Source organism: Panthera onca, chromosome B1, assembly GCF_046562875.1.
Source record: "Panthera onca isolate mPanOnc1 chromosome B1, mPanOnc1 haplotype 2, whole genome shotgun sequence".
NCBI classification, from domain to species: domain Eukaryota; kingdom Metazoa; phylum Chordata; class Mammalia; order Carnivora; family Felidae; genus Panthera; species Panthera onca.
Genome location: NC_138342.1, coordinates 8,105,987 through 8,132,685, shown reverse-complemented (window position 1 = coordinate 8,132,685; position 26,699 = coordinate 8,105,987).

Below are 26,699 nucleotides of genomic sequence, written 5' to 3'. Positions count from 1 at the left end.
TGGGAACGTTATTTAAAACATGCCCTCCCGAGTCTGCACCGGCCTCTTCCCGCCGATTATTCTTCCTCAATCTTTCTGAGTTGAAGGAGATTTGTTGATTCAACTTAACCTAAATCTCAATTAAGAAATTTTTCTTCTCATCCTTCCCTTTTCAAAAGAACACGACAAGCTAGATTTGCCTAAAAACAGTTATAGAGGCCCTGCTGTTCCACGTTCATGTTGACGGTGGGAAATGGATCGCCTCGCTTCCTTGGCGCCCCAAATAATGAGGTTCTTGGACTTCCCATGATAACTGGTCACCAAAAAGGATTCACTATCGTATTAGTTAGGGTAGGCTAGGTCATGCTGTGGTAACAAACACACTTTACAGTCACAGACATTTGGCAGAATGGAACTTAATTTCTTCCGTTCAGTCTAATATGGTTTCTCCAGGATGCTCCTCCAGCTGGGGACTCAGGGATCCAAGCTCTCTTCATATTATAATACAGCTGCCTTCACATGTCAATTTTTTTTTATTTCAAGTTTTTATTTAAATTCCAGTTAGTTAGCCTGTAGTGTAATATTAGTTTCAGGAGTAGAACTCAGTGACTCATCTCTTACATACAACACCCAGGGCTCATCCCAACAAGTGCCCTCCTGAATGCCCCTCACCCATTTAGCCCATCCCACCTCCCCCCCAGCAACCCTCAGTCTGTTCTCTGTATTGAAGAGTCTCTTACAGTTTGCCTCCCTCTCTGTTTTTATCTGACTTTGCCTTCCCTTCCCCTATGTTCATCCGTTGTGCTTCTTAAATTCCACATATAAGTGAAATCATACGGTATTTGTCTTTCTCTGACTGACTTATTTCGCTTAGCATAATACACTCTAGAACCATCCACGTTGTTGCAAATGGCAAGATTTTGTTCTTTTTGATGACCAAGTAATATTCTGTTGTATACACACACACACACACACACACACACACACACACACATATATAAAGAAGATGTGGTATATACATATATATATATATATATATATATATGTATATACCACATCTTTTTTATCCATTCATCAGTCAATGGACATTTGGGCTCTTTCCATAGTTTGGCTATTGTTGAAAGCGCTGCTATAAACATTGGGGTACATGTTCCCCTATGAATCAGCACTCCTGTACCCTTTGGGTAAATTCATAGCTGTGATATTGCTGGGTCATAGGGTACTTCTATTTTTAACTTTTTGAGGAATCTCCCTACTGTTTTCCAGAGCGGCTGCACATGTCATTTCCAAGGTCACTTCAGCATGGTGAGAGAGGAAGGGAGCACACTGCCTTGTCACTGCCTCAGCCTGGGAGTTACGTGTGTCCTTTTGCTTCTGATTCTTTGGCCGAGAGGACTCGTGTGGCTTCCACTTGACCGGAGACAGTATACGTACTGCCTGGCTTTGACCATTCTCACAGACATTTTGAGCCTCAGCGTCTTCATCTGTAAAATGGGGAAAATACCTACACAGCCAGGCAACTGGGAGTATCAGAAGTCATGATTGTGAAAGCATCTGGAAAAGTCCAAATACTATGTATATAGTTTTAAAAGTAGAAATTATCATTGTATTTTAGTGATAATAATAAAATGGCAATATTATCATCATGCAAAATAATTAATTAGTTATGTTTAAGTTACCAAAAATAATGAAAACAGTTTTGGAATGAAAGCATCCCTGAGACTCCCTAGTTGAGTTCACAATCAGCTTTGACCCTGCATTTAATTTACTTTTAGCAGAAAATGTAGTATATGATTACCTTTAGAATGTTTCATTTCAGATGAAAAAAATCAAGCTTTTAGGGTAATTGCAAAATTTTTAAAGGGACCTCAGTGAGAGCAGAGAAGGAAGTTTCCATGGCAATAACTGAGCAACACAAAGGGAAGGGAAGAGAGAAGGGGGAGCATTTAATGAGCACTTACATGATGGGAAGCAGTACGCTTGGCACTTTGCACCCTATGTCTGTCTAAAACAAGGGGAAAAGCAATGAGATCAGTGTGATGGGCACAGTTTTCTAAAAGAGCAAACAGACCCAAAGGTAGAGAGACTTTCTTCAGCCAACCATTTAGAATGTGGCCCAAGTGGCTCAGGTCATGATCCCAGGGTCATGAGATGGAGCCCCTCATCCAGCCCCACGCTGAGCATGGAGTCTGCTTAAGATTCTCTCTCCTTCTGCCCCTCTCCCCATTCACGTGCTCTCTTTCTCTCTCTCTCTCCAATTATATATATATATATATATATATATATATATATATATATATATCCCTGAGTGGGATATGAACCCACTTTTGCCTGCAGCTAGGGCTCAGGCTCTCCCTGCACCATTGAGCCTCCCACAATTGAATCTTCTTTCCACTTCCTGTGCTGAGCATACCATTTCTGTGGTCTTACTCCTCTGTTTCCAGCCTTTCTCGGGGCTTCTCTTCTCTAGCCTGACCTCCCACCAGCGCACCCGATGCCTATTTCCCTCTGACAATGTATTCCTTTAGGTCCATTGCCTTGCCTACCCAGAGTTCCTCCTTGTAGGAGAAAGCCTATGATGCAAGTGGACAGAGTGTGGCGGTCGGGGGGGGGGGGGGGGGGGAGGGGAGGGTAGCAGAGTTGCCATTGGCAACCATGCTAGCCAGGATCACCTGGGCAAGCCCAAGCCTGGGGAAGTTGTGATGAGGGGCAGAACACTTCTCTGGTCTCCCAGGGTCTCCCCACAGATTGCTTGTTCGTTGAAAGGGGAAAGACAGTAACCGTACGGTAGAGAAAATAGATGATAGTTTGTGTGATGAAAATTAATGTTCGCGCTGAGGAGCAGATCGCTTTCACATGCCTCTGGATGTGATGTGCTGAGAAGGAAACACCATCTCATAGGAGTATTGCTGTCGGGATGCGTAACCCGCCTCGAATCAGAGGGAAACAGCAGACAAACGCACCCTGAGGACTAGTCTACAGCTGGCCAGGATTCTTTAAGGATGCCCATTTGTGAAAGGGAGAAGGACTGAGGAATCTTCCAGATCGAAGGAGACAAAGCGGAGGCGGCCGCTAGACGGACCAGATCCGGTACCGGAAAGGGAAGGGCTTTAAGGACGTTACTGGGACAATTGACAAATATGGGATATTGCAAGTTAGATTAAATGAAAGTCTCACAGCAATGTTACATTTTCTAAATGTAACGGTATTGTGGCTCAGAGAGTATTTCTTGCTCCTAGGAATTACACACTGAAATATTTGGAAGAAAGGGTGGGATGCATATAACCTACTTTCAAATGGCTCAGAAAAACAAATAATCATTTTGGACTTTATCGTTTACACACACAGCGTGCATGTACATGCAGATGTGTACACATGTGTGGGGATATACGGGGGGGGGGGGGGAAGAGGGACAGAGAGAGGGGAGGGAGAAAGATGACACAACAAATGTGGCAAAATGTGAAAAATTGCCGAACCTGCACAAAGTATCCTGAGAGAAAGAGACTGTCTTTCCAGCAAGTCAACGAGCTTTAGAAGCGTAAACAAACTGAAGTTTCCATGAGTAGCGAGCGATTGCTACGTGCCCCTCTTTTGCCATGGATTGTTCCAGGAGGGTCGTGCTTAGACATGAGGAGATTGAAACAGGTTGCTTACTCACTCCAAGGTGTGCCAGGGTCCTGGGTTTGAATTCAGATCGTGTTCATTTCTCTTCAGCACAAGAAAGGACAGTTCACGTCACGTCTGGCAGGAAGAGGTGAGGCTCCAGTCTCCAGCTCACAGCCCCCCGGGAGGGTAGAGAAGAAAGATAGACAAGTCACTAGAGACCAGAGTGTGCTGAGCTATGTACTGCTGAATTCTTCCAGCCAGGATCGTGCCACACCCGCTGTGCTCCAGACGTCCCGCCAAGCTCTCCGGGACCAGAGCTGTGGACGGCAAAGATCCGGGCTCCACGCTCCCAGAATTTCCATCGCAGTGGACAGACGTGGCTGACGCTGGTGACCACAAGCACCAGAAGGGCACCTGTTCCAGACCGGGAGGTTAAGGGAGGCTTCCCAGCAGCAGGTATCTGACTGCTCTCTTAACAGATTTTCCGAGATGGAAGGACTTGGGCAATCTTGCTCACTCCGGTGGTCTAAAAACCTGGCACACGGGGAATCTGCTATTGGTGAATCTGGAAAAAAGATATACAAGTGTTTTTTCTCTTGGGTGTAGTCAGCGGTAGTCCCGATGGGATGAATGAATGAATCAGTGAATCAATCAACCAGTTGATCAATTCCCACGTGTGACTGCAAGAGCCCAGGGGGGTCGGCTCTCCTAGGAGGTCAGCCTCCCTGCCACCTTTCCAGGTAACCGAACGAACGAACGAGCGAGCGAGTTGGAGCAAGCCTGCCCTTCCCCCATCCAGCAGCGAGTGGCAATGGCAGTGATGGCGGCTGGTGACTAACCACAGCCCTGGGGGTTCCTGTTCTCCCCAGCTTCCTTCTGCGTTCTGCTTCCAGACGAGAGGAAATGCTTTATTAAGAGAAGCCATTCAGATCTCTCTCTTTCTCTCCTTTTTTTTCTTCCCTGAGTTGCTCAACACTGGTTTAGGCTCTTATGTTCACAGAAGAGAACAAAGCTGCCTTCCTGAGGCTGTACCTTGGGTTTCGTTCTTACCAATGCCCAGGCGAAGCCAGCAGCCCGTGGGCCTTTGTGGGCCAGAAACAAGGACGCTTGCAGCCCCCTCCAAAAAATCAGAATCATCTCAATAACGAGACAACGTGCTTGCGGTTTTGGCTCAGTGCTTTCCCCGGCATGATCTCATCTCATTAACAGAGTAAACTTAGAAAATGTTAGAGACGCTGGTAGATAAAACGGTTGAGGATTTTTCCGGCTCCTTTTGGTGAAGCCCCAGGAAACTGGGGAGGAGCCTGGGGCCGCCCCGGAGGGAGAGGAGGCCTCCTGGGGGAGGAATCCCAGCCGGCTCGTTTCTCGGCCCTTTGCTCAGCCATCCAGGCCAACTGGCTTGGTTACTTTTGCTCCCTACACCGGAGTTCCAGGAAACATTCCACGGGAGAAACAGAGCTCACGGATGGGGGGCGGGGTGGGGAGGGGGGAAGGTTTGGAGACTACTGCTCCGTGTGAATACCTTCACGAACAGATTCAGGCCGAGAAAGGGACTCCTTGGCCTAAAATCACAAAGCTGATTAGTGATAGAGCAGGAACGAAACCCTCATCCTGGGCATCATTCTGTCTTCTCCTCTAGGGCATGAAATTGGCAAGACCAATCACAGTGAACGGAAAGACCCAATGATTTGGCCCAAGGGGGGGGGGGGGAGAAGAAAAATGAGAATAATTTAAAAATCCCCGAAAGCTGAAGTTTCTGGCCCCTCCCCCGCCCCCCCTCGCCCCCTACCACGTGCCTGTGCCATGTGAGTTCCCTGACTCTGGGAGGTCGTCGACGGTCTGGTGCAGGCATCTTTCCCTCCAGGAGAGAAGGAGTGATATAAGTAACATCTTTTTCCCCTCCAGAAACTTCTCTGGGCGTAGCGGATCACCACCATCTCCTCTGGCTGCTGAATGTTCTTGCAGTTAGATAATGCCTAGCAACGTTTACCCCTGTCCCCACTAACTAAATTGAATCTGAGGTGTCACTGAAGCCACGGAGAGGAGCACTTTCTTCCTAATATGAAGTGACAAGGGTTCGTAATTTCCGAGCTGTTCCAAGCTGCCTGGCTGGGGGCACAGAAAGATAACCAGCTTCCAGGTGAGGGAATCGAGCCTCCCCCGCAACTTTCAAAAACCACAGAGGAGGGCAAGTCCCCAAACTGTGCAAAGTTCCTTTGAGAAGACAGACGTGGGTCTATTTTAGCTCCTTCCGGAGAGGGAACAGTGGGCCGGGAGAGGCTGCCTGAGGGCACGGCCACCGACGTGTCACTCTGTGCCATCTAGAGGCGCTGGGCCAAGAGGGGGAGGCCAGGGTGATGGCTGTGCTGAGTCAGCGGCTCCAGGATGGAGAAGGGACATTATTCCCAAGCATTAGGCGAACCCAATACATGCAAACACACGTCCTCACCCTGTAGAGAAGATACTGTTTATAGCTTCCTTACTTGTAACTTCTTGGAGTGGTTTTCATACTGTCTGTTCTTTCCTTCCTTCCCAGTGATCTCTCTCCCTCTCCCTCTTCCTCCCTCCCTCTGTCTGTCCCTCTCCCTGCCTCCTTCCCTCTCTCTCTCTCTCTGTCCCTCTCCCTGCCTCCTTCCCTCTCTCTCTCTCTCTCTCTGTCGCTGTCCCTCTTCCCCTCTCTCTCTCACCAAAACAATACCATTTTTCCACTGTTCAATCCCTGCAGAGAGCACCGATTTTATTTATCTTTAAAACAATAACAACAGTGAAATTACCCAGAACCATAAGAAGCCGTTAAGAACTGAAATCTTGAAGTGTGGAGGCTCCGTGAAATTATCCTGATTTGATGGATTCCGGACTTGGGCACTGCCTTCCTCCGTCGTGGGAATCAAATGTTATCTTTTTGTTTTGAAAGAAGGGATTATATTGGTGTTTGGTGACGTCTATGGGTTGTTTCCTTTCTGTGAAGACAGAACGTTCATTTTTGCAGTCACAGAGGAAATTAAGGAATGTGTACTCAACGTTGCAGCTCAGGGTATGTATTAATATTCCTAGTTTCTTTTCTGCCCTGACTGCCCAGTGGAGCAGAAAATAAACAAATCTTGTTGGTTGGTATACTGCAAGATGATAATATTGACCAAACAAACAAAATGGAATGACCCGTCCACCTTTCCACATGACCCAGCGAGTAGAGTTGACCCACATGTCTTACTTTTTTTTTTTTTTTTCCAAATCACCCATTTTGGAATTCACCTGGGTTTGACTCTCCTCTCTTACACCTGCTGAATCTATAAACGTAAGCGTGTTGCCTTATACCTCTGAGCCTCACTTTCTGAACATGTAAAATGGAGCTAATCCTAGTACTCCCTAGGGTACCGGACTGAACAAGACACTACTTGTTATCATACTTTAGTATGATACCTTGCGATACAAGCCTTACGTGATCCCTTACGAGCCCCCGATACATGTCATTCCTTTTAATTTCTCAGAGCTACTGCTAAGGTTTACCGTATGGGGGGCAGATTTGCAGCTCCTGCGCCACAGCGTGGGTCCCTGACCTCGGACAAGTACAAAGAGCTCATCAAGATCGCGTAAATGGTAGGCACCGGGCATAAAGTGCTGGCTCGCAATCAGGGCTAATTTTGCCTCCAGGGGACCTTTGGCAATGTGGGGCGATTGGGGGCAGTCACCACGGGGGAATTACACAATTGGCATCCAGTGGGCAGGAGGTAGGGATGCCACTGAACATCGTACAATGCACAGAACAGCCCCTACCGGAGAGGGTTCTGTGGACTAAAATGTTAACAGTGCCAAGATTGAGCAACCCTGGGTTAAATCTTTGTATTCTGACACCAAATCAAGAGTTATTTTCAATTCACCTTACGTGTCCCAGAGTACCTCAAAGCACCTTGTAAAACGAAAGCACTATTTTTGTTATTTGAAAGGCAGTGTAATATAATAGAAAACTTTAAGGCTTGACATATCTGGGTCTATTCTCAGCTCTATACCACTTATTAACATTTAATCGGAGTGACCTCAGGCAAAAATTAACTCCTCTGAGCCCTGGTGTCTCTGTTTGTGAAATGTAACAGGATGTTCAAAAATTGGAAATAATATAAGTCCACGGCTGAGAGTGGTACCAGTCCACAGAGGGGGTGCCTTCGTGGCAACCATGACAAAATTATCCTTATCGTTGACCTACCATTTACGGATGAGAGTACAGATACGTGGGATAAGTTTCATTTTTGTCAGCAAATATTTGAGCACCTACTATGTGATAAGCACCAGAGGTGCAAAAATGAACCAAATGGGAAGTTTCCTGCCATGGTGGCATTTACATTACAGATGAGGGGAAATGGAGGGGACGGAAGGATAACGGAAGAAATCTAAGATAATTCTAGATGGTGGTCTAGATGGAGGTTTTCTGGGAGGAGGAGAGATCAGAAGGGTGAGGAGGCACAAGACTGAAGGGGAAGGAAGGGCACCCTACAGGGCAGGAATAACAAATGCAAATGCATCAGCTAAGTGTCCTTTGGGGTAAGAAAGTAAGGATGTGGGGGCATGAAGGAGCCAGAGGAAGACAGTAGAACGGGGGTCTCTTCACCCTGTAGAGGACCATGGGGAGGAGTGTAAGAGCGATCATGAATTAGCCCCCAGTAACGCCCCCTTGTAGGTTTCTACCTCCAAGAATGAACTGTGAGGTGTATCACCCCAGAATCCTGTCTTGAACAGAAACCATCAACTGACTTGAGTTCTAATGCCAACTCTCTAGTGTGGGGCTGTGTTACAAAGAAACATAATGTTCTGAGTTCCTGTAGGTCTGGTGGAGAGCGAGAGCCAAGAGGGATCTGCTTTCCATGCGACTGAGGTAAAAAGAAGTCAGGACACGATACAGTGAAGGTTGAAATGTGCCTCTCCTGACCCCAGCAAAGTTTGGGGAACTGGTCACTGGCAGAAGTAGACTGAGAAACTAAGCCGGTGTGGTCCTCGTTTGTCCTCAGCTTGGGGTTTGGCCAGGGCAAAAGCGGGGGCCTGAAACACATCCAGAAAGATCTGGGGGAAGCCGATGGCGTGGTTCTCCAGCCACCAGGAGAAACGCTCCACATGGCCACACTCCGCACGGGCAGGGGTGGAGGGAGAAGCCTAGACAGTTGGCCCCAAGGAGCCAGTGACAGTGTCCAGAAGTTCCCCATTGACACGAGAAAGGGATGGAACATCGCCGAGAGTCCGGATGGTGCCGCAGATGCTGGGGGTCATTCCCTGAAAGAGTCTGCAGTGTGACAGGATGCTTGTCCCGCAGTGGAAAAGCCAGGGTCTGGAACTCCAATCGTGAGGTTCGCATTGCTGACCCCCGGGCAGTCCTCAGATCCATCCAGTGCTTGGATCTATGAGCCCCTCCTCCTGTGCCCTGACACCATCTTGGTGAAAAACAGGGGTCTGGGGACAATAATCGGAAAGACTGTTTCACACTGAAAACACGACACTAAGGAAATGTGTTCTTCCAAAAAGATCACTTCAACTATTGGATAGGACTTTGTTTTCCAGATTGGACTAAATTTAGACTCTCCTCCGCGACCCAGTGGACTAGAAAGACTAAATAAGAAATAGAAATAGCAAAGTAATTTTTTTTGCATATTTTAGTGTACTATGAATACGTGTGACCCCACAGCAGATAAAAATAAGTAGTTGAGTTGATATCCAACTAGAAGGTTCCCAAATTTGAGTTGAGCACAAAAGCAAATTGTCTGTTTTTCTAAACAAAAGGAGAAAATCAAGTCAACATCAGATTACAAAAAGAGACTATCTTTTTGCAAGAGGACCACCTTCTCGATGTACCTTGGGGAGGTTTAATCTTGCCCTTTGCACCCGTCTATTCCTTTTCTTTGTCTTTGAGGCTGATGCCCCTGGTGGTAGGTTTACTTCTGAAGGGGTTTCAGTGTATGTGGAAAATCAAATATATTACTTGCATTTTCTTTAATGTTCAAAGGTAATTACACTTATAAATATATTAAGTGAAATTTCTCTAAACACTTAAACTTACCCAACTAATAGGTCAAAATGTAAACTGTACTAATCCTCTTACACACTTATTTTTTTAATTTTTTATTAAAAAAATTTTTTTAACATTTATTTCTGAGAGAGAGAAAGAGAGAGACAGACAGAAAGACAGACACACAGAGCATGAGCAGGGGAAGGGCCGAGAGAGAGGGAGACAAAGAATCTGAAGCAGGCTCCAGGTTCTGAGCTGTCAGCACAGAGCCCGACGCGGGGCTTGAACCCACGAACCGCGAGATCATGACCTGAGCCGAAGTCTGACACAACCGACCGAGCCACCCAGGCGCCCCTGCTCTTACACATTTAAAAGTTAATTACAAACCTTAGTCAAATTCCTGTTTCAGTAAAAGTCTAAGCCTAATGTGTCACACTCCCTTAAGTGCTTCAAATACCATAAAATAGGCATGATATTCACAAAAATTATCACAACCACTGTAAAATGTATTCATATTTATATTCTTCCTTTGAGGAAATTAGTGATTCTATAGATTTGGCTAATTCCTCCCTTAGTTATGTACTTTAATATACATTTAATGCATCTTTCCAAGCTAACAGTTGCCTACCACACAAAAAGATTACACCAGACCTGCTGAGACCGCTGAGTTATCCCTGAATTGATGATTGATCAGGGATACAGTTCAGACTTCCAAAGTGACTCCAACCCAAGCGGCTGTTTCTTTGCCTGGGTTCCTTCCAGAATCGTGATTGACTTCTTGTGTCAATAAGAATGTCTCCAGATGTGTCCTTTCCTCCAATCTGATGTGTCTGTACTCTTCCTCCATTACATCTGACATACGGGATATGTTAGAGGCTGAATTGGATCCTTCTCCAAATTCATAAGTGCAAGTTCTAACCCCCAACTACCTCACCACATAATTGTGTTTGGAGATAGGATCTTTAAAGAGACAATGAAGTTAAAGTGAGGTCATTAAGGTGGACCCTAATCCAAATGACTGGTGTTCTTATAAGAGCAGGAAACTGATCTCGATGGGGCTCAGGGCAGGCTGCCCCAAAATATCTCAGAGTGGCATATTGACTATTTTGAATCAAAGTCACTTGAGAAATAACCAGTGCAAGAAGGACACTATCGCTCTCCACTCTGTCCTCATAAAAGCAAGAAATAAATCTGCCATGTAAAAGGTACCTTCCCTGCACCAGGAGGTAGAGAGACATCCTTATCACTGCAAACAGGGAATTCAGGACCCAGATGCTGTGTAAATAAACTCAGCTTAGTCTCTTCACTAATGAGTACTAATTAGTACCCAAGCCCAAGTGCCTTTGTCTTATCAGTTCTACAAATTTATTGTTTCTTTGTCTAAAAGATATAAAAACTGCCTGCTTTGGTCACTTCCTTGAGTCTTCTATTTCTATGACCTCCGGTAAGTATGAATTAAATTTGTTCTTAATCCTGTTAATCTGTCTCATCAATTTAATTATTACACCAGCCAAAAAAAGAACCAAAAAAGGTAAGGGAAAATTTTCCTCTCCCTGTTGGTCTCCGAGGAGTCTTGGTTCTCTTTAGCTCACGAACTACCTAGGACTGGGGCACCTGGGTGGCTCAGTCGGTTGAGCAATCAACTTCAGCTCAGGTCATGATCTCTCAGTTTATGAGTTCGGGGCCCGCATCAGGCTCACTGCTGGCAGCCTATCAGTGCGTAGCCCACTTCAGATCCTCTGTCCCCTTCTCTCTGCCCCTCCACTTCTTGTGCTCTCTCAAAAAGAAATAAACATTTAGGAAAAAAAAAAAAGAAGACGAAGACGATGAGGAAGAGGAGAAGAAGAACTACCTAGGACTGCAGAATGAGAGGTAGCTTCTCAGTGTCCTTGCTAGTTCTTTCCACGTGAGTTCCCGGGCACAGGAAGCCACCACTGCTGGACCACTCTGGGGACAGAAGGGAAATAAACGATTTCTAGTCTGGGTCGCAAAGTTCGCAATTATACCTCTAATTTAGCTTTAGGATTAATAAGATCATTTATTTCTAGTTCAATATGTCTAACTTAGATTTTAACCCACCACCCCAACTGAAATTGTGTCTCTTTTCATTTTTATTTTCTTGTTATGTTTCAGGGACCACCATTTGTAATCACTCCATTGACTTTAAAGAATTCAAAGCACCTAGTGAATTTCCTCTATCCATCCTTTCTGAACTGTCAGTAGAGATACAAAGTAATTCAGCCTTTTATACAGATGTTATGAACACCATTGACACAGTATTCTGTATTGGGTCCCACAGAGTGGTATTTCACCCAAGTCTATGGCTTAATTTTCTTTTTTTTTTTTATTAAAAAATGTTTAATGGTTATTCATTTTTGATGGGGGGAGGGGCAAAGAGAGAGGGGGACACAGAGCAGGCTCCAGGCTCTGAGCGGTCAGCACAGAGCCCGACGTGGGGCTCAAACCCACAAGCCATGAGATCGTGACCTGAGCCGAAGTCAGATGCTTAACCGACTGAGCCATCCAGGTGCCCCTGGCCTAATTTTCTAAGGATGCAATTTACAGGCTGAATGAACTTTATCCACTCTCTTCCCTCTCTGAACCTCACTTAACTCATCTATAATGTATTTTTTTAATGAGAAAAAAAAAAAAAAGAAAGAAAGAAAAGAGGAGAAAAGGCCAGATATCAAGTTCTGTGATTCGGGCATGAATTAAGTCTGGAATCAAATCTGCTTCATTAACTAAAAGATCTTGACAGAGCAAACGTGGAGCTGCGACACCCCCAGTCCTCTAAAACCAAATACGAATGTCACTCAGCCATTCTTTCCCCCTCTGAACCTGAAGATTAAAAGGCTTAAACCGTGTGAAGGCGCTTTATAAACTTAAACCATGTGTAAATTGTCTGCATTTTTATTACGAATTACCAATCATTGAGTTATTTCAGGCATTAAGGTGTTAGGGTGCTCACCTAAGTATCAGCAGCAGGGTCCTCACAAAGTCTGCGTATCCTGGGTTTCCAATTCAGCGCTCTATCCGCCCCCAGATTATGCAGCATTTCAAATAGGAAAATGAATTCCATGGATGAACAGCAATCATTCGCCCGTGGGCCAGGCTCTCATCTCTCCCTGCACACCTGTCAGCAAGAGACCCAACCAGAAAGGCCCCACTCACCTGAGATAAAGGCCAGTCCACTAAGGACTGTGACGTCAGGTCCCCTGCCTTTAAGTCGTGCAGCACAGAGCCGCATTAAGGTTGGAAGGCACGCAGACCTTCCTGGCCTATTTTATTCACGCCAGTTCCCAGGGATGACACTCCAGACTCTGCATCAGAGGCACACCTTTGTTTCCATTCCAGTGTCGCCAAAGAAAGAAAGCTCGTGATACGGCGGTTTAATTAGGGCATGCAAATCACTGTGCTCCCGTGTCCTCCGGTGCGTTCCAGGTCTTGCCTTATTTACAAGAGGAAAACACAGCTCGGCAAAGGGGGAGCATGAAAACAAACAAAGCAAGCAGCCTGCATCCCACGGCGGTGTGGTGGAGGGCGGTGAGGGACGAAGGGCCCCCGGCCTTGCTGCGACGGGTGCCCTCACGTGACATCATTCAACCTGTTTGGCTTGTGAGATGTCCCCTCGGCCTGGCTGAAAAGCAAAGAGCATGCACTGTGAACAATGCATGCCTTTAAACCTATTTTTAACGAGCACACGTTAAAGTATACTCTTCCACGTAGAGTTTCATGAGCCCTGACATAGGCCAGTATAGACACCACCGCCATCAGGATACACAACAGCTCCGTTAACGCACAGCGTCCGCTTTGTATGCAAACCCTTTGTATCCCAATACTCCGCCTACCCTGTAACCCTGATGACCACCGTCCATTCTTTCTCCCTCTAGCTTCACCTTTTACTCAATGTCATATAAATGGAAATCTGGCTTTGTCCATTTGCATACTGTAATAATGTATTTTATATTCGACCCTGTCGTTGAGTGTACCGGAAAGTTGTTCTTGTTTGTGGCCCCGGGACATTCTATTGTATGGATAGAGCAGTGTGTGCATATACGGTCATCAGTTGAAGGACATTTGGATCGTTTCCAGGCGTTGGTGATAACCAGTGAAACGTCTATAAACATCTCCACGCTTGTTTCTGTGCGACCTAGGTTTTTACGTCCTTGGGTACATACGTGGGGGTAGAGTTGCTGCATCGCGGGATGAGTGTGTGTTCAACTTTGTAAGAAATTGCCCAACTGTTTTCCAAAGTGACTGTGCCATTTTGCATCCCCGTCTGCAATGGAGCCGAGTACTAGTCTACAACCTTACCAACGCTTCGTACTGTCAGGTCTGGTTATCGTCGTTGTTGTTTGCTACAGCAATGCTGGTGAGTGCATAGTGGCATTCTTTACTGGTTTTAATCTGCAGTCTCCTTATGACTAATGATGTTGTGCGTCTTTTCACGCACTGACTTACCATCATACATTTCCTTCAGTGAAATGGATGTTCAAACCTTTTGCCCAATTGTAAATGAGTTGTTCCCTTATTCCCAAGTTCCATAGATAATTTCTAAGCTTACCTTTCTTTATTGACTAATCTTGTTGTTAAGGAAGAGCTGAAGGGCCAGGAATATTATACCCAGAATTGAAATCAGTGATGGCAAAAGAAAGCTAGATTTTAAGAAGCCCACATATTTAGAGTGCTGGAACAACGCTTCTGAACGTGTAGTGTGCACGTGAATCACCTGGGGATCTTGTCAAACACGAAGATTCGGACTCAGGGGGTCAGGGGTGGAGCCTGAGAATCAGGTGACACTGAGGCCACCGATGCTGGCATCACATTGTAACTAACAAGCCTCTAACTGATCTTGGTTCAAATCCCTTTTTATACCCCCCCAAAGACCGACACTCATCATGTAATTAAATCTTCCTTTACTTTTGTGATGAGGGAGTAAAAGGCAGGCTGGGGGCCATGTACAAGCCTCCCAGGTGGGATGTGTGTGATATTCCTCAGGCTCTTCTGGATATCCAAGAACAAAGGAAAGGAAAGAAAAAAAAAAGAAAGATTGACTGATAGAGATCACCTTCGTGCAGGATAAGAGTCTCCTTCCGTTTAAGGATATCTTAGTAAACTACAAGAAAAGGGCAATCTTATCAATAGCTTAAGCTTCAGAAACTTCTAGACTCCATTTCCTGGGGCCTGCATATCCTGCCCTCCTGTTCTGTAGGGAACAGAGGCAAGAAGGAAATGGCAGGTAAAATCAAACTTCCTTATAACCTGCAGCCCTTTGACAAAGACTTGAGGCAAATACAGAGTGTATCACTTCTCCAGGAACCCCTTGCCATCCTAATGTCATGCCTTACTAGAGGGAAAGCAACCTCAGTTTGACAATCGCAAGGTCCCTGGTGTCTTCCGAGCCCACTTTATCATATGAAAGTCCTTCTGGAGGCCTCTCTTTTGCTTTCACCTCCCCCAACTCCATAGTATCTAACCAGTCGCTCTTGATAACCCCGGTGCAGCTCTTTCTGCCCAGGAGTCCCGTCCCCAGTGCTTCAATAAAATCACCTTTTTTTGCACCAAAGATGTCTTTAAAAACCCTGTCTTGGCCATTAGCTCCGAACCCCCACCACTCACTCTAAAACCTCATCATTTGGAAGAAAAAGGAACATGAAATTAATAAACCCATGAAGATAATTACATCTCTAGACATACTGCTAAAACTTGAATAGGTAGGTCACAGACTTCCAAAATCATGATATCGTGTTGGATGATTTTGCTCTTAAATAATAGAGGGATTTTCTCACTGAAGTCACTCCAATAAAGAAATAGCGATATATATTCCTTATTAGGATCAATTATTTTTTTACCCCCCAAATACCTTGATGTCGTCACTGGTTAAAGTCAAAAGTCCCTGTATTTTTCTCCCCATGATGTGGAAGTGAGTGAGCTGTGTCCCACCTAAGACCTGATTTTATTGCCCAAGTCGGTATGAGGCCTGGAATTTGTCTCATTTTCTAATTTTGAAAGAATCGGAATCCTACTAGGCCAAAGAAGAAAATCATTGATAATTTGGGGAAATGCAAACACTTTTTGTGAGAGGGATTATCTATACTTTAGTGGAGAGCCAAGATGAGCCATTGAAATTCAGTAAGAAAATATTAAAACTTCTATTTCACTTATTTTTAAATTAAAAACATAGGAAGATCACATTTCACTAATGTCGAGGGTATCGATTGACACATGAGTCTTCATTCTGTCTCTCTGACATAATGTGAAAGATAAGGAATTCCATTTTGGAAACAGTTTTTAAATATCTGCGAGATATTTTAATGGAGATGTTAAGTAAAAGGAATGGCAGTCACAAAAGAAGGAGGGCTGGACCCATAAGCCAACAAGGTGCCATAACAGAGAGGGAGTGGATAGGATTGCTTCAGTGACAAAAGAAGGCATTCATGGGAGGGAATTTAATATTTAGAGTTTCAGTAGAGGAGAAAGAACAATGGAGGGAAACTGAGGAAGAGGCAAAGGAGTCAAGAATGGCAAGGGAAAGCAATCACGTTCCCAGGAGAAAATAGTATTTCAGAAAATAGTAGGCAGAGGGTCAAGAAAGACTGATTAACCACTTGAGTTATTGCTGGAGGGCTTAGTCAAATGAAGACAGAACATGCCTATTGGATTCGGTTATATGTTCTGATGCCATTGGTGACCTCAGCCAGACGGGATCTATCTCTAAAGATCCCACATGCAAAATGCAAGCACATTTATTACTGTTGTTAACAAAAGTTTGTTTTATTTGGGTGTAAGTTGATATACACATGCTCCAAGTATAATGTTTGGGAATTAAAGAAAGACAAAAGGTGACAAAAATGTGTTTTAAATTGATTACCAATAACCCTATCATCTAAAGGTAATTTCTATCATAATGTTGTGTGTCTAACTCCTATGTCTTCTTACTTGGCAGGGTTTTTGTTTTGTTTGTTTTTTTTAATCTCTTCCGTATAATTGTGATTATATTTTATGCACTGATTTTTCACTTGTTTTTTAACAAACACATTTTAAATGCTTTGTAAACATAGCGTACCAGAAAGCATACCATATAGATATTCATCCCATTTAGCTTGTTTCCAATTTGAAGGCTGTTATAAATAAAGCTGAATGAGCATTTTTCTGTAGAAACCTTCCCCCCAATTATTTCGGATTGTTTTCTCACAGAGGAATAGCCATCAGGTAATTTCTAAATTATATGTTATGAGTACCTTCAAATTCTGAGGAAGGACCTATCTTATTTTTATTTTTTATTTTTATTTTTTTTAGAGAAAGAGCACAAGTGGGAAAGGGGCAGAGGGAGAAGGAGAGAGAATCTTAAATATGCTCCACACACGGGGCTCAATCTCGAGACCTTGCGATCATGACCTGAGCCGAAATCAAGAGTCAGATGCTTAACCAGCTGGGCCACCCAGGCTGCCCAGAATGTTCTACTTTTTTTTTTTTTTTTTTTTTTTTTTTATTTATTTTTGGGACAGAGAGAGACAGAGCATGAACGGGGGAGGGGCAGAGAGAGAGGGAGACACAGAATCGGAAACAGGCTCCAGGCTCCGAGCCATCAGCCCAGAGCCTGACGCGGGGCTCGAACTCACAGACCGCGAGATCGTGACCTGGCTGAAGTCGGACGCTTAACCGACTGCGCCACCCAGGCGCCCCCAGAATGTTCTACTTTAAATGAACACTGGTGTGCTGTGGGTGAAGAGGAGGATCCCAAGTTGACCCCAAGACAAGATAAACTTTTGGCAGTTTTAATTCAGCAACTTCCATGAACAAAGCTTCTAATTTCCTTGTTTATGATTTGGAATATTACTTTTCCATCTCTTCCTCCAAAGGTCTAGAACTTCCCTAATAGCTGAGCAATAGAACATCGCTTCCAGTGTAAGGAAAAGGGTGAGAGAGAAAGAAAAATGGGAATGGAAGGGAGGAGAGAAGAGAAGAAGAGAAGAGAAGAGAAGAGAAGAGAAGAGAAGAGAAGAGAAGAGAAGGAAAGGCAAGACAAAAGGCAAGAGAAGAGGAGAGAAGAGAAGGCCATTTGCTGCCATTAATTTCAAGAAAGTCTTTGAGTGTTGTGTAACTTAACTTTTTCTCCATATATTTGCATTGTCAAAAGCTGGACCATTGGCATAGTGGACACATTATCAATCATAGCTTCTCTGATAACCAACCACCCCTGCCTGCTATCTGCAGGCTCCCATTTGGAAAACCTCTATGTGCTAGAGTCCTGGGGAGTAGCTCTGGCCCTTCACTAGAAAAGGAAAAGCAACCACAGCTTTTCTAGTCCTGGCTTGGGTCAACAGGAGGCCGGCAGGTGGATTGGGCTTAGCAAGTTGACATTTAATGCTAAGGTTTGGATCTTGAGAGAGCAATGCAATCGTATGGGAGCACAGATCATTGTCATTGCCGTGGTGGTCTGAGCAGGCCAGCCCATGCCTGTTTTTGATCTCTGCTGCAGTCCTCGAAGGTCAGCTCTTCCTGGTGATTACCCATCGCCCCGTCTTGTCCTCCCGCCTGTCATTGTTCAGTGATCCCTTGAAAACCCTTCAATAATCCCTCACCGATGTTAGTACGAGTCAGTCTTCGTTGCTTGTAAGGAAGTCTCTGTTTGAGCCCAATATCGCCAGACCACATGTAGGATTTTGGACTCTGTCTTTAGGACAATAGGAAATCACAAAGTGCCTGGGTGGCTCAGTCAGGTAAGCGTCAACTTCCGCTCAGGTCATGATCTCACGCTTTGTGAGTTCGAGCCCTGTGTCAGGCTCTGTGCTGACAACTCAGAGCCACATGCATCTCGACGCAGTTACAAGGACGGATGAGGACACCAGGGGATCCATTCTCTGCAGCTCCTGTGTAGACTCACACAGCTGTGGCTTGTCCCCTTCATGGGGCCAAAGGTAACGAGTAATTTGATAATAATGTGTCCTTCTGCAGCTCTCAAGTCCTCAATGCCCGTGTCTGACGTGCTACATAGAAAGAAGCCACCCCAGCACAGAGCCACTCTCCCACCTTCCAGAAGACTTTCCGAAGCTTTGCTGATAAGACTCAGCTGCAGGGTGTCCGGATGGCTCTGTCAGTTAAGCATCCGACTTCAGCTCGGGTCATGATCTCATGGTTCGTGAGTTCAAGCCCCGTGTCGGGCTCTGACAGCTCGGAGTCTCGAGGCTGCTTCAGATTCTGTGTCCCCCTCTCTCTTGGTTCCTCCTCCCCTCACACTCTGTCTCACTCTCTCTCTCTCTCTCTCAAAAACAAATAAACATATATATTTTTTTAATTTTAAAAGATTCAGCTGCAACTCCAGGTAAAAAGTTAGCCCCGCATCAGGCTCTGCACTGACAGCGTAGATCCTGCTTGGGATTCTCTCTCTCTCCCTCTCTCTCTGCCCCTAATCTGCTCACGCACACGCGCACTCTCTCTCTCCATAAAGAAACTTGAAAAGACAATTAACTTTCCAGGCTCATCCTTCAGAAGTTCTGATTGAGGGGGATGGGGCGGGGGCGGGAACCTGAGAATGATTTTTAACAAGTTCTGTCACGTGATCCTGTCATCACAGAAGTTTGAGAAACATCGCTGTGAATGAAGTCTTTTGCCTGATGTAGGTAGGGAATAGACACCTAGCAGGGATTTTCCCGGTCATCTGCAGTTTCATCCACCAAAGGGGTGGTTTGAAGGCCCAGAGTGGGTGTTATTGATTTTGCACCTGCCGGTGTCTCCTGGAGGTTTTGTGAAGATACACATTGCCGGTTCCACCCCCAGAGTTTCTTTTCCTTGTTTTTTTTTTTAATGTTTGTTTATTTTTGAGAGAGAGAGAGAAACAGAGGCAAAGACAGAGAGAGTGAGCAGGGGAGGGGCAGAGAGAGGAGGTCAGGAGATCCGAAGCAGGCTCCAGGCTCTGTGCCGACAGCAGAGAGCCCGATGTGGGGCTCAAACTCACCAACCGTGAGATCGTGACCTGAGTCGAAGTTGGACGCTTAACCGACTGAGCCATCCAGGTACTCCCGGAGATTCTTATTCAAAAGGTCTTGGCTGGGATCTGAGAATTTGTACTTCTGAAGAATTCTCGGGGGCTTCTGAGGCTGCTGGTCCTGGACCGCATTTTGAGAACCACTGACATAGAAGGAACACAATGTCCCCAGGTACTCCACATGTCACCAATTCCCCCAAAGCAAGCCCCCCTTCCAATCAACGACCCCTCAGAACAGCATAGGGGATCCTCTGTACGGAATTACAAACCCTGAGGCACGAGACCACCTCCCCCACAACATATCAGAAAATCAAATCTGGAATTCTCAGTGTGGTCCTCAAGGAGACCCAGAGATGCAGTCCCAATCCTAACCCTTTTTGGAGTAAAAGCAAAGTGGGAGATGGAAAGGGAGGTGGTTACCTGTATAGAAGTGATGCTTCTAGAATTCTTCTAGATGCTTCTAGAATCCCAGCCTTGGGACACCCATGGCACAGCTGCAGCAAGGAAACAGAGGCAAAACCCCCCGGGCCTTGTGACACATCCCTGCATGTCAGGGAAAGGACGGCCGAGACACAGGGAAAGTCGTGCTGGACATGATTCCAGGGTCAAGGCTGCAGTGTGTCGACAGAGCCAGGCTGGAGCTTCTAGTGCCACTCTGCCACGTGTCATTTGCTGGTGGGACACAGAGCGTCATGCACCGAGTTAGGACCACAGGACCCGAAGGATGGACCTTCAGGAGGGCTTTGGGTAAATGCCAACCAATGCGATGTTCTGAGTATTTTTCATGAAATAATTCTCTTAATACACTAACCCAACAAGGAGATACAATGAACCTCACCTTCTACAGATTACGAAGCAGGGGCACAGAAAAGCCAAGTATCCTGGTGGAAGTCACAAGGTGGGCACTCAATGGGGTCGCATTTCAAATCTAGGTCGTTTGACTTCAGAGACCACAGGCTTAAACATATCTCTGTTTCTTCCGAACAGAATACTTATTTCTTCATCGTCAGCAAACTTCAAGTCATTATTTTAGCCACTGGGGGGGGGGGGGAGGTGAAGAGGAAGGTGACATAAAATAAATAGATACTGAGGCGCCCGGGTGGCTCATAGATTGGGCGTCTGACTTCGGCTCAGGTCATGATCTCACAGTTTGTGAGTTCCAGCTCCGCGTCAGTCTCTGTGCTGACAGCTCGGAGCCTGGAGCCTGCTTCAGATTCTGTGTCTCCCTCTCTCTCGGCCCTTCCCCTGCTTATGTTCGGTCTCCCTCTCTCTCAAAAATAAATAAACAGAAAAAAAAAACTAAGTAGATACTTCCCTTGCCTTGAGAAAGAGTCAAATCTGGTAGGATGGACAGACCCACGCACAGCTAAGTCTGAGACAAGACAGATTAAAAGTGTAGGCATCTACGTTCCATCGATGTTCCATTATGCGCCATGGGGCCGCACGGAGAGAGCTGTGAGGGTGGATGGTAAGTCTAGAGACCCGGTGATCCTTTCATCTAGGTCCTAAGTGGATTGTAAGCAAAAAATAATAATAATAACAACAACAATAATAATAATATTAATAATAAAGTAAAAACCAATCCCTCCCATGTTGACGCCTGAAAGAGGGTACCTTGGAGGAAGAAACAGCTGATTCTGAGGTGCTGACCTCATTTTGCAGATTCTCCTTTGCTTTGCATCCCTCTCTGGTTCCCGCTGTCACCATCCTGCTGACTTCAGAGGGCAGTAATCTTTTTCAAACACTCTGGCCCAGACCAAAAAAGACCTTTCTATTAACTCCCCACTGTACGGCCGAGGCCAGGCTGGAATTAATAATAATGAAAATCAATAAGCCCTTCACTAAATGCTCAGGCACAGAAACAAGAAAATAAACTGTCCTATAATATCAAAACCCTGTCTAAGAGGGCTGCTCTGTCCACGCAGAAACCCTGGGGGAAGGACATCATGCCTGTGACGCCTGCCCTTCTTAGACCCTGGTTTCCTTGGCTTTGCAAATGCTATTTTCATCCCTGTCTGTTGTCTGGACTCCTCAAAGTCTAGACAAGGAGGTGGAGAATGATCTTCCCTGGATCTGGTGCCCGCCCTCTTAGGTCCAGCCTTCTATGTTCTAACTCATCTTTTCTCCAAGTAATTGGAAGTAATTGACTCTCTCCTTTGGGCTTTTCTTTACGGCCTTTCAAAGAACACCATGGGTACCTTGTCTGAAATCAAGCTCGGATGCTGCTGTTAATTAACTGCATAAATCTGGTCCGGGTACCTAATCTTCCTGGGTGCCTATTTTTCTGTTAGTAAACCTAGGGATGTGAATTAGTGGTTAGCTCAGTCCGATTTCTGATATCCGTGGGCTTGACACAGAGCCCGATGCAGGGCTCGTCTTATATGTTTTGCCTCAGCAGTAATACAGTAAGGAAAATGGCCTGAACCTGAAAAGTCAAGTCTATGAGGAGCGCCCATGTCCCTAAACTCAAAGATCCATTGCTTTCAAAGAACTTGACTGAGTTGAGTAGGACCCGGGCTCCTGGATTCTCTATACCTGCATAGATAGTATGAAAGGTACATTAGGACTAAGGGAATCCAGGGGCCCTTTCAGCCTCTGGCAAGATTTGCCCCATGTAAAAATAGTGTGGCCAGTACAAAGAAAGGCTGAGTCATCAGCTTCTCCCTCAGGTCCCAGGGTCCAGTCTGTGAGCCATCAGAAATGACAAGCACGATTGGACAAGCGCTTTCCCAGGATCTACAAACCATTGCCCTGGGTCATTCGCCAAAGGGCCATTAGTTCATGAAGGGAAGCGATAAAATTTGAATATAATGATGATGTTGATGATGATGATAAGGCTCAGGCTCAAAGAGGAAAAAGCCCCAGTGGAAAAACAAAATGGCTTGATGTGACCTTATCGACATCACCTCTATTCTGTATTGAGGGCCACACTCTTGGCTAGAGGCTTGTCACCAATAAGGGGCCTGGACCATTGCATGCTTCTACTTTGGCAGAAGGTCTGGGAGATCCAGATCTGGAAGATACAATGGAACCAAGATGGAAATGGCGCCCAAGATTAAAGTCAGGATCAAGACTGGAACCGCTGCTCCAATAGTGAGTTAAAGTTAGGAGATCAGGAAGGCAGGGAGCAAATAGTCAAACCTGGGTATAGGACCAAAGGACGCGAAAGATAGAAGAGGGGAGCTGGGACCATTGAATGAGATGGATGAGCCGAAGGTCATTCTGGGCAAATACTATTAAAAAACTAATCTCTATTTCTGAGTTTGGATGTTAGGTGGCTCTTTACATCCCGGTGGAATAGGACACGGGAATCATGAAAGTCTCTATAAGTCTATCCGACTCACCAAAAAGAGACAATGGGCATGTGTTTTCTGATGCATGGGCTCCCAACTGATTTTGGTTTCTACTACCTAATTGCATGATATACTAGTTACATGTTACTGAGTTACAACTACAAAAAACTTAAACCACGCACATTTATTATAGCTCAGTTTCTGTGGATCGGGAATCCAGTCTCAGCTTTTCTTGGTACTCTGCTTCAGAGTCTTATCTGAAAGCTGTAATCAGGGTGTTGGCCAGGGTTGCAGCCTCACCCCAAGGTTCAACTGGAGACAAATCCTCTTCTAGGCCCACGCGATCGTTGGAGGCATACTGTTTCTTGCAGGCTATAAGAGAGAGAGGCTCAGTTTCTCGCTATCAGTTAGAAGCTTCCTGGCCATGTCTTTCCCCGCAGGACAGTTCACAATCAGCATGGCTTCTTCATAGCCAGCAAGGGTCTCCTAGCAAGACAACGTTATCTCCTCATGTAATGGAATTGTGTGGATGCAATCACATATATTCCATCACCTTTGCCGTATTCTGCTGGCTTGAAGCAAGTTAGAGGACACATCACCCTCAGGCAGAAGGAATTATGCAAAGGCATGCGTACAAGGAAGTGGAGATTATGGGAGCCATCTTGGCATCTGTCGTGCATAAATAGAGCTGCTGGTTTGTGCCGGGTCTCAATGCTACTCTACTGTTCTCCTTGAAAAACTAAACAAAGACACCACAGCGTATGCTGTGGTAGTTAAGGACAGGCTCCTGAACCAGACAGCAGGGCTCACTAGGCATGGCAGAGGTGATGCCCCAACGTGGTTTCTCCTTCCTGTCGGCCAGTAGCTGAATTTCTATCCCTAGGAATAAAGCCTTCCGTTCCCCAAACAGACAGGAACCATGGACCAAATGAAATGAGGCAGAGAACCGAACAAAGAAAGGTGTTAGGATCTATACTGGGGTCCCCAAAACCTACTGCACAAGTTGAGGCCAAGTTTGGCAATAAAGGCGTGTGAATAAAGCTTCAGGGATTTGGTCGACTCAGTGTGAGTCAGCAGTGTGATGCGGCTGCCAAGAACAGCAAAGGCTGTGTTAGACTCAGTGTAATTAGTCCAGATGAAGGATTAGTCCAGAGGAGATGACCCTTCCTCACTTTGCGCTCCCGTAGCCACACACGGAGTCTGGTGCTAATTCCAGATCCCACATTCTAGGAGGGACCTGGGTAAACTAGTGTCCCTGCAAAGGAGAGTCCCCAGAACATTAAGGAGGTTGAAACCACCAAAGATAACAACAGGGCTGAGGACTGGGGATATTTCATCTGCAAAGGCCACCCCTGAAGGGGATAAGAGCGTTGTTTCAAAAGACATGACAAGGTATTAGGGGGTTTTCTATGAGCCCAAGGGATAGAACCAACGTCCATGGTGGACATCCTGGAGGATCAGACATCTGCTCGGAATTAGAAACATCACCCAATAGGGCACAGCTGCCATAGCATTGGACGGATGCTTATCATTGGAGGTCTCCATTGGGTCATCCGGTCACTCCACAATCACTTATTACTTCCTAGTGACTGCCAAGGACCAAACTATGCAGATGCCCCACAAAGAAAATGCATTCCCTGTCTTCAAGGACTATACCTTGAAGACCAGTAAACAAATAATAATTTCAGTGAAGTAATTTCAATGCAAGACTGAAAGTAACCAACAACCCCCGAGTCTCAGACATTTATTTCTTGGTCATGTCATACGTAGGAGACCACAGCTCACTTCCCGTGGCTCCGTGTGCCTTCTCATTCGGGGACCTGGGACAGAAGAACAAAAGTGCTAGTGGAAACTTGCGATGGCCTTGGAAGCTCCCCCTCAAGCGAGACTCATCGGCACGCATTGCACCGGCGGCAGCATGTCATTGCTAAGTCTTGCCACAAGGGGCGCTGTGAGTCACAGCAACAGGCAGGTGTGTATTAGGTCCTAGAAGAAAAGGGGAGCGAATAATGAGCAAAAACAGCCTAGTCTCTGGCAGTGTCCCCTGCGTCACCCTGTGGGCGTTGCGAGGACAAGATGTTGTGGAAGACGCAACTCTTTAGAAGGGGGCTTCAAGGAAGAGGGGGATCACTGTTGGCCGCGTGGGACCAACCCCTCTGTCTTTCTAAAATCTCTCCTATGCTCACACTTTTCTATATGGCAAAATCCACCTTAGCGTGAATGTTCATAAATTACTCAGCTCTGGTCTGAGTGAGATGGCTTTCTTGCCCGGGGAGAGAAGTGAAAAAATAAACGAACTTTCCACTCGGGGAGCAACATCTACAGAAATTTAAATGAGGTAAATGAAATTTAACAGTTGAGAAATTACAACGATGGAGAACTAGGTTAATCCAGGGACGAAAGGGAGTGAATCGAGAAAAAAAAAAAAATATTAAGAAGCTGAATTTAATTAAGGGACCTAGAAGGGAGATATTAGTAGCCATTCTCCGTGAGGAATAATAATAAATGAAAGATTGCATGTCTTTTGGGGTTGTAAAGGCCTAAATTATGGTCCTCCTCCCACTTGCCTCCTGAAAAAAAGAATTTATTTAATCTATCTGTGAAAATTTCACAGATGGAGGGAGCAAAGCGGGCCGGTTACCGTGTGTGTATCTATTTGTGTGTAAGAAATCCCTGCCGCCTTGACCACTGGAAGCAAACAATTCCCAGCGGGGTGGACGAGAAAAATTGTCCCTTTTTTCCGAAGTGAGTTTGGCGAACCGAGGAAAGGTGGATGAGGCGGGGCCCCGGGCACTTGGCCTAAAATACTTCAGTGCTCACGTTGCGCGTCCTTTAATTTTTAATACATTGTATTTCTGTGTTCGGAGACGTTTTGGTTTTTTTTTTTTTTAAACTTCTGGTGCAAAATCATTCCGTTAAAACTTTGGGAATTAACATGTCAAATACCAATTGCAACGTGCAGGGGCTGTGAGATGCTTCTTCGGCAATTTTCAGTTTGAGAACTACCTTGTTCTCCTCAGAGGAAACGCACAATTTTAATGTTTTGAGGTTTGTTTTTGTTTTTTTTTTTTAAGTGTGGTGATGGTAATATAATGACAGCAGAATCTCCCTCTAAAGCTACTCTTGGGGCCCTGGGTGGGCACAGCGAAGGGTGAAGGTGGTGAGTTCCAGTCTTTCTGGACACACAAGACAAAGACGATAAATAAAAGTGTCCACCTTGGAAAGAGGCAGATCTGAAACAAAACAAAAGCATTTAGCTGGGGTCTCAGAATTGCAATTTGGGGAGCAGGGATTTCGGTAGCAACCCAATTTGTGTCCCGCCAGGGAACAAAAGTCAAGGGTTTTTAAAGGCAAAGAGGAACGCCTGTATACATGGTTGACAAAGAATTTTGATTGATGTTGGTGGCAGAAAACTAATCTTGGCTCCATGTAATTGGCCGTTAAGGCTCTCACTCACTAAGTAAAAGGCTATTATTGTGGCAACTTGCAGGGTTTTGTGAACAGTTCTTGGAATTGCATTTAGGCCCAGTTCAAAAGTTCATGGTTCTACCCAGTGAGAACATGTATAAGGCCCACACTCTGAATGACTTCCCGGCTCCATTTTAAACCCCTTGACATATGTAGCTCTATTTTATTTCAACTTTCACAGAAGGAGGAAGGCCTCTTTGGAGTTCTGTGTTCACAAGCTTCTAGTAGGGAGCTTGGCTAATAACAACAGTACACATTGATTCACTTGTCGTGTGCCACTTATGGCTCTAAAAACTTTCATATGTCTTAACTCATATAATCCTTATAACGCTATCATGGGAGGTAGGTATGATTATCCTTCCCATTTTATAGATAA